The sequence below is a fragment of the Dryobates pubescens genome, chromosome 7 (genome assembly GCF_014839835.1).
Source record: "Dryobates pubescens isolate bDryPub1 chromosome 7, bDryPub1.pri, whole genome shotgun sequence".
Classification (NCBI taxonomy): domain Eukaryota; kingdom Metazoa; phylum Chordata; class Aves; order Piciformes; family Picidae; genus Dryobates; species Dryobates pubescens.
In genome coordinates this window covers 3771631-3779215 of record NC_071618.1, presented here as the reverse complement: position 1 = coordinate 3779215, position 7585 = coordinate 3771631, and the positions used below count along the sequence as shown (strand labels likewise).

Here is a 7585-nt window from a genome sequence, read left to right as displayed (position 1 = left end):
TGGAGTTAAATACACTAAGAAACTTATGCTGGCACAAAACAACGTACTTGAAGGCTTCAGCCAGATCAGCTATTCAAAACTTGCTCCTCTTTGGCCAACATGTTATGATATGAGAAATCATCTGCAAGCCCTGATGTAACAATGTACTCTAAGCTATATTCCATTAGAAAAACTTTCAATAAACAATATATTAAATATATCGCACACGACATACCTGAATGTTGAAGCTGAAGAAGTATTCATCCTCCTCTTGCCCTATTTTTGTCCTGACTCCTCCAGATCGTCCATATATCAAAAGTCCCCACAGATCTCTTTACTTTGCAGTTTAATCACGCAATTCGGACAACATATTTGATCCCTAAATTAAAATACATCAGTCAAATTAGCATGATGTTACATTCAGGTGGAATTAGATAGAGTCTATGGTCTTAAACACAAACTTCTCTTTGTACTAAAAAAGCATTTATGGCCAACAAAGCTTTTAAATAATTATCTCAAGATAGCATATCAACATTTGCTGCCTGGACATCTGGTTTTGGATTAAGGTGGGGTGAGAGTTGGTGTGAATAAATTGTAAAGTGAAATATTGATCCTCATCAAAACTGTCTGAAAAGGCAACTTAAAGAGTTTCACGCCGGTGCTGTAAAAAGAGAGGCTGACAATATATAGTATTTAACAGCACTACAGTAAGGATTTTGCACTGGGAAAACGCCATTTCTTAAAGAAGACTTAGCATTGCTTTTGAAAGGTTAAATTGTTGTATTTATCTCACAGCATTCAAATATCACATACAAATACATGTTAAAATATCACCATAATGCTGTTTTTCCTACCCTTTCAAAGGAAACCTGTCCTCTCAACTGCCTGTTAACTGCCCTTGCAAATCTCTTCATAAATATTCCCCCAAAATTCTTAGAGGAAATATTCAGAGAAAAGTAATTATTAAAATAACATGGCAGGCCTGGCTGAAACTGACAAAATCAAGAAATTCAGGGTTAAGATTGAAACTCCATCTTTGAGACACCCCATTGTGCTTTGTTGCATTTTAATAAGTGTTCATCTGACCCTTGGCCACTTAATTACGGGAATCTTCAGAATTTTGTTCTGCCCCCCTTGCTCTTCAGCACTGATGTGCTTCTTTCCCTTCTATTTTTAGGGACCTTAAGGTGAGTTATGATTGTTAACCTGATAACACCTGGATCTATTTTGCTCTTTTAGCTGATCCTACTGTGGCAGCTTTTAATCTTTTCATCTTACCTCCCTAAAGCACAAATTTGGATCTTCAGTGAATGTCTAAGAAAAAAAAAAAAAGAGAGAGAGAGAGAAAGAAGAATCACAAAAATTAGATCCTCCTCTCCCTTCTCCCCACCAACCTAATAAATAGTAGCTCCAGGTTTTCAGTTACATTAGATGAACATTATTTATAGTATGGCTAACACAATTGAGGTGCTGGTGGACCTTATTTAGTCATTAATTTTGTAGTTTGTTTCGGTTTAGATTGTTGTTTGGTTTGTGTCCCTTTTTATTTTGGGGTTAGCTTGTTTGGGTTTTTTCTTAATATTTTAATGTTACTTATTTCTATTTACTTCGGATTTTCCATATGTAAATATGAAGAGACTGAAATTTCAAATTGCAACAATCTCCTTTTATTACCTCCTCAGCAAAGAGCAACACAGTATGTAGGAAAATTTCAGTTCAGAGGAGATAGAGAAAATCAAACCAAACCAACCAACCAATGTTTCCTGGTACCTCCCGTGGCCGCTCTCTGCACCAAGATTTTGTGGGTTACTCCTGAAAGAAGCACGGATTGGAGAATGAATTAGTTTCCTCTGAAATGTAGCCTGTTACCCAAGTGGAGACCTTGCTGTGCTTGGTAAAGGAATCTCAGGAAAGTACAGAAGTAAAGCTACACATCATTAAAGTACAACAAAAATTGTGATTATTTGGAGGTTCCTGGGTAAGTCGACAGCAGAGACATTTGTTTGAAACACTGTAGACAAACACTGATATTGTTATACTTGTCTGAAACAGTCCGAATTTTCTGAGATCTGTCCATCGCTAGGAAAAAAACCCTTAATGAATACTATTTTACTAGTGGAATTTTCCCATTGAATGCAAATTATTGTAAAAGTTTATTTTCAGAATGTCTCATGCCCGCCTTTGTCAGACAGCTGGTAGAGGGAAAGGGTTTCAAAAATAAAGAAAATTATATATAATGAATGACCAATTGCAGTAGATGCTGGGAGATTAAATGTACATTTATTGTGAGGACATAATACTGCTATAACCTAACCTTCTCCACCCCCATAGAGTAAAGAACACTTAATGAAGGAGAGGATGTTTTTATTAATCTCTAGCCCATTTCTGTGCTATATAGAAATCATTAGACATTCACTAGTAATTTCTTCCATCCACCCCATATTTTGCAGACAAAAATCTTTTTCCCAATCTTTGATAAGACTGATAAGTAGCTAACTAATGCATCTTGTCTATTTTTTTTATAATCAGTACAAATCTTTAACATATGCCCTGATAGATGGAGGTCAGCATGAATATGGTTTTAAGAAAGTCTTTCAAGACTTGGATCACCAAGATTCCAAACTTTTTCTGTTCTTTGAACAGTTTTTAAACTGTATCTCTTAGAAGCAGTCGCTCTGGGTGTAGCTTTGCTCTCACAAAACCAAAAATGACCATTCCACTGGTGTGTGTGTTACAAGTAACACGATTTTCTGGTTGCTTTCTTTTGTACAGTCATGGAACTTCCTTCTTGCCTCACTCAGGAAATATTAGATTTCCAAATAGCTGCTAGGTTAAGCTCTTTGGTTCTGCCTCTGCTCCTAAACAAAGTTAATGCCTGCTTGTTAGCTCTCTTTCTTTTGCTTTGGTCTAAAGCTGGTTTTCCATTTACACTCAGACATCTGATCACTTACATAGATTATTTTCCTAGATTTTAATTTAAAACAAGAATTATAGGAAGAACAGCTCCCTGTAGTGGAGAAGATCTCCTTAAATCTGAGAAAGCCCCAGCTTTACTTTTTTTTTCCTTTAAATAAAAGTCTGACTTTGATTTTTGCTTTTTTATTTCTATGGAGATTTGGTAAAAATACCCCAAACTAAAGCAATTCTACTCCTCACCCCTTTCAGGTTGTGAACACAATGAATTCCTATGCTCATACTTGCTGACAGGATATTGTTGTAATATATAATTTTATAATATCTGTTTCTAGTTAGTTGTCCTTTGATGTGTAATTTTATAGCATTTTCTACCAGTTTCTCAGACCTTTTTTGGTCAAATCAGGTGTAAAAAGTAAGAACAGTATGAGGAGTTTGGATTGAATGAGAATATGTTGTTCATCGATTCTACTGGTAGGTCCCAAATCCAATATTATGAAAGTTTTCTCTTACTTTTTTTCTGGAGGTTTAATGAGTAGTCTGTCTTGACTTCCTTGGGGAGGCAGTGCCAAACCTTTGGTCTCTAGTCCCACAGTCAAATCATCATATCTGAGATCCCAATGACTTCAGCACGTTTTTAGGCAAATGCTTAAGTCAAACAGCCATGAATTTGTTCCAGGAGAATTTCCTATGACAATCAGTTGCAGGGTTGTTGAGAGTTTCTGATTTGCTAGAGATCAGCAGATGCACTGATCATGCAGGTTCTCATCTTCTATATGGCCACCGTAACAGAGTCTGCTGAGGAACCATTGGTGGGCCTCAGGGACCCTGGTGACAGTTCTACATACATCTCTCTCTCTCTGTGTAGCTGTATATACACACTCATGCATGCACACATGTATATACTAGCATCATGTAGCTAATTATCTCCTGCAGTGCATTAATCTAGTTTGCAATTTGCCATATATTCTCTAGTTGAGTTAATTTGTTTTCTCTATAGGATTCTTGGCATGGCTATGACATATCTCAATCATGATATCCCATTCAGGTAAAGCACAAAAAGTGAGAGAAAAGTCAGAGAACTGTGACTTACAAAGTTTTTTTGCATTAAAAAATAGACATGTAAGTATGTGAGTAAGTAGATGCATGCCTAGGTATCTCTCTCTTTTTTTTAACAGTGATAGTATACTAGTGTTAGCTGAAAAACTTCTAAGTCCACTGAAGGCAGTCTTATAAGACCGTAGAAGAATAAGGTCTTTGTTTCTGTACTTTGGGCTAATATTTTACAGTTTTCTTTCTGTGGGAGCAATAAATGCAAAACTAACTTCCAAAACCCACTCACTTTTACTGATCCAGAATATGACTGCAAGGTACAGTGTTAGTAAAACAATCTATAAAAAGAACTCTAATCTCCTAAGAACACTGAAATAAAGTTTGCATGAATTCACGGTTAAATACAACAGTTACTTGATTAATAAAAGACATACCCAGGAGTATGAGTAAGAGCATTCTGGAGCTAGGATTATTTTCCTTTACCACAACTTACATTGCCCTCTTAAGAAAAATAATTCATCCTTGGGAAAAAAAAAAAAAGGGGGGGGGGGGGGACAATGTGAATATTAATTATCTTGAATATTATACAATAAAATGTTTTCTAATTCCAAATGATCCATGTGTACTTTTTGGGTTTTTTTAACACAGCTCTTGACGTAATATAAAATATTGCGCATGCAAGGAAATGCCTCCTAGGACTGAGAGTTCTGACATAAAGGAACTAGGATACACTGTCACATAAAACCTAGAGTTTAGTTTCTCTTGAGACTTGCATTTGACTGTTAAAATGAAATGATGATAAATGTAAAGTTGAACCTTATTTTTATAAACTGATTAAAATACAGAGTTGGTAACTTGGAAAACATCCCAATGATACCTGAGGGGTGAAGCAGGAGGATTAGAGATACTGAAGAAAAAACCCAGAGAACTGATCATTTTCCCACTGTATCAATTTAAAAAGCTGTAGTTCTTGTTTCTTATAAATATAGTCTCTTTGTAGTTTCCTTACAGCCTCAGATTTGTTAAAGAAAATGTGACATCACTACAGATAGAGAGCTCCTTTAAAGTCTTCTCAAGCTGCATTTCACTTTGTAAACATCTCTGAATAACAAAACATGCAAGGCTAGATTCGGCCCTCCACCATGTACAGAAAATCTTGCTGAGATTCTCCAAGGTTAATACATGAAGCTGAAACTAGATTTTGGTCTACCTTCTTTATAGGGTGGCCAGTGAACCACCTTATTTTGAGCTCTCTTTTTAACCAAATTTTTGTTGGGTGAGTCTTACTGCCCCAAACCATTACTTTTAATTAATTAATTAATAAATTTAGGAAGAGAGAAATGAATTTTCAAGTCACAAAACTCTGCTGCACGAGGATCCACATGGTTATGCCAAAGGCCTGAATCCCTGGCCACCTCAGAAAGCAAGAAACTGAAATATGAATTTGGTTATAAGATGAGAATTCTGGAATTGGGATAACATAAAAGCTGGGAATAAAACTTGCTAAATTGATCAGAGAGTGTTATAATTGACCATGTACATTCCATGAGACTTTGCCGAACAACTTGCTGTTACTAATATCACCTACCACAAGGGAATGTTGCAATGTTTGTAAAACACTTTGAAGGCATAAATTCCCATATAATGTCAGTGCTCTATACAATATACTACATATATATTTTTTTTAATTTTATTTTTTTGCTTGCTATTGAAGTTTTCTTTGGAATTATAATGGTATCCTACCTCACGAAAAAACCAGGAGGTTATCTCTATTATATATATAATAACCAAAATTAATATTTGCCCTTTGTTTGAAGTAAATTTTATGCTGGTTTTATTTCACATAAAAAACTTCCCCAACCCTTGTATTCACAGGCAAACCGTACCCAAAATATTCACAGACAAGGGATAGTTTAGCTTTGACTGAGAAATACTTCTGAGGAGTAAGTTTGCATCATAAGGAGTCTTTTGGGAGTACTTCTGCCCTGTCAAAAAGCTGCTCCAGAGGCTAAACCAGTGGTCAAGCCCTTGAATGCCAACATCTCCAAAAGATGGGGCAAAAGTAGCAGCAGCAAGGAGTCTGCTGTACAGTCTCTCCTGGAATGCAAACTAGTTTTAAGACAAATACTAATATTTAGAGAGAGGAATATTTACTGATATTCCCTTAGCTAAACGCTGCAGCTATAACTATAAAGCATGTAAAGATGGCAAAGCAACCAGATCCTTCCCTAAGAGTGTTTTTATTTTTTTTTCTCTTCTAACTAATATGGGTGACTGCTTTTCTACCTAAACAGCTCTAAAGAGCTATGAAAACTGAAGTCCTCTAAAGCTGTTAAATATTTCCTCACGTTTACAATAAAATTCTGCTTTATAAATCTCCTAGTAAAATCTCTGAAGCATTGCAAGCAGTACTTACATAATTTTCCGTTAAGTCAGTATTTGTGTTATCAACACCTAGAAAATCAAGAAAGTGAGCGTGGATAAGGAAACAAAACAAAACAAAAACCCCAAAACAACCAAACAAAGGCGGGGAAGGGGATTGGGGGAGGGGAGGGGTTTTGGGGGGGGGGTGGGTGGGGAGGGGTGCGGGGGGAGTGAGGGGGGAGGGAGAAGGAAAAAAGAAAGACAGAAAAAAAAGAAAAACCCTACCCTGAAACAGCCATGCAGCTATTAAACATATGCCAAAGTAAACAATAGTGTGAGGGTCTGCCATAGCTTTGCCCTGCAGGTAGACGGCAGGCGGCACAGAAGGAAAGCAAATGGCAAGGAAAAGAGAAAGACGGTACAGGATGTGGATGAGATGCCGAGCCCTGAGAGCATGAACGGCCTGATTGTGATCCTCAAGTCACACCATCAGCCATGCAAAACAGGACATACCTTTCTGGCTTGCTGGTTCTGTCGGCTGAAACAAAGCAGTCCCATTCTCAGCGGGAGGCCAAATCAAAATGAAATTTTATTTAGTCTGCACTGTCCCCAGATTGGTTTTCAGAATGACTGCTTTAGGAGATAGCATGGATGTGGCTGATGCATGCTTTGCATATGAAACTGCAATAGCGGGGAGAGAAAAAAATCTACATAATCAAAAAAATCTGTGCCGTGTGTATGGCAAAAACCCCTGGACGTTACTGAAGCAGCTACAATAGATGTGTTTAAAAATGGCCTTTCTCAACAAAATGCACATTTGTGTGCCACAATACTATTTTTAATAAGTATATTATAGATCATTTTGTATGTAATTATTCAGAAGCTACCACGAGAGGATGAAATATCAAATAATTTTCCTTATTTATTCTTTTTTTTTTTTTTTTTTTTTAATCACGAAGTAGAATTACAGTTTGGAAACAAATACAAAGAAAATCTAATGAGGATTTCTGTGTCTTGCAGTATCTGGTGGTGATTGCACCTCAGAATCCTCTTCAGTTTAGTGTTTTGTTTAAGTCCCTGTTTCCTAGAGGACCCAAAAAAAGGCCTACTGCATTAAAGAACATCTGCTTTTTGTACCACTGATCTAATGCATTCAACCTTGCACTTTTAAGAAAGGATCCATTCTTTGATTAGACACACTTAATTTTACAGATTATTAATAAATAAAAAAGATCATCAACTGTTTGCCTAGTATTTTAGATTAGAAGTTAGAAAC

General features: G+C 36.4%; 1 long non-coding RNA gene across 1 annotated transcript; it reads right to left on the bottom strand.

Moving 5' to 3' along the window:
• Positions 1-321: 321 nt before the first annotated feature.
• Positions 322-6975, bottom strand: LOC128897333 (uncharacterized). The gene is made up of 5 exons (XR_008462339.1): positions 6823-6975; positions 6362-6399; positions 4380-4466; positions 1734-1791; positions 322-358 (listed from the first exon to the last, which is right to left on the bottom strand). It is a non-coding gene; the product is annotated as an uncharacterized LOC128897333 (long non-coding RNA).
• Between the last annotated feature and the right edge of the window lie 610 nt (positions 6976-7585).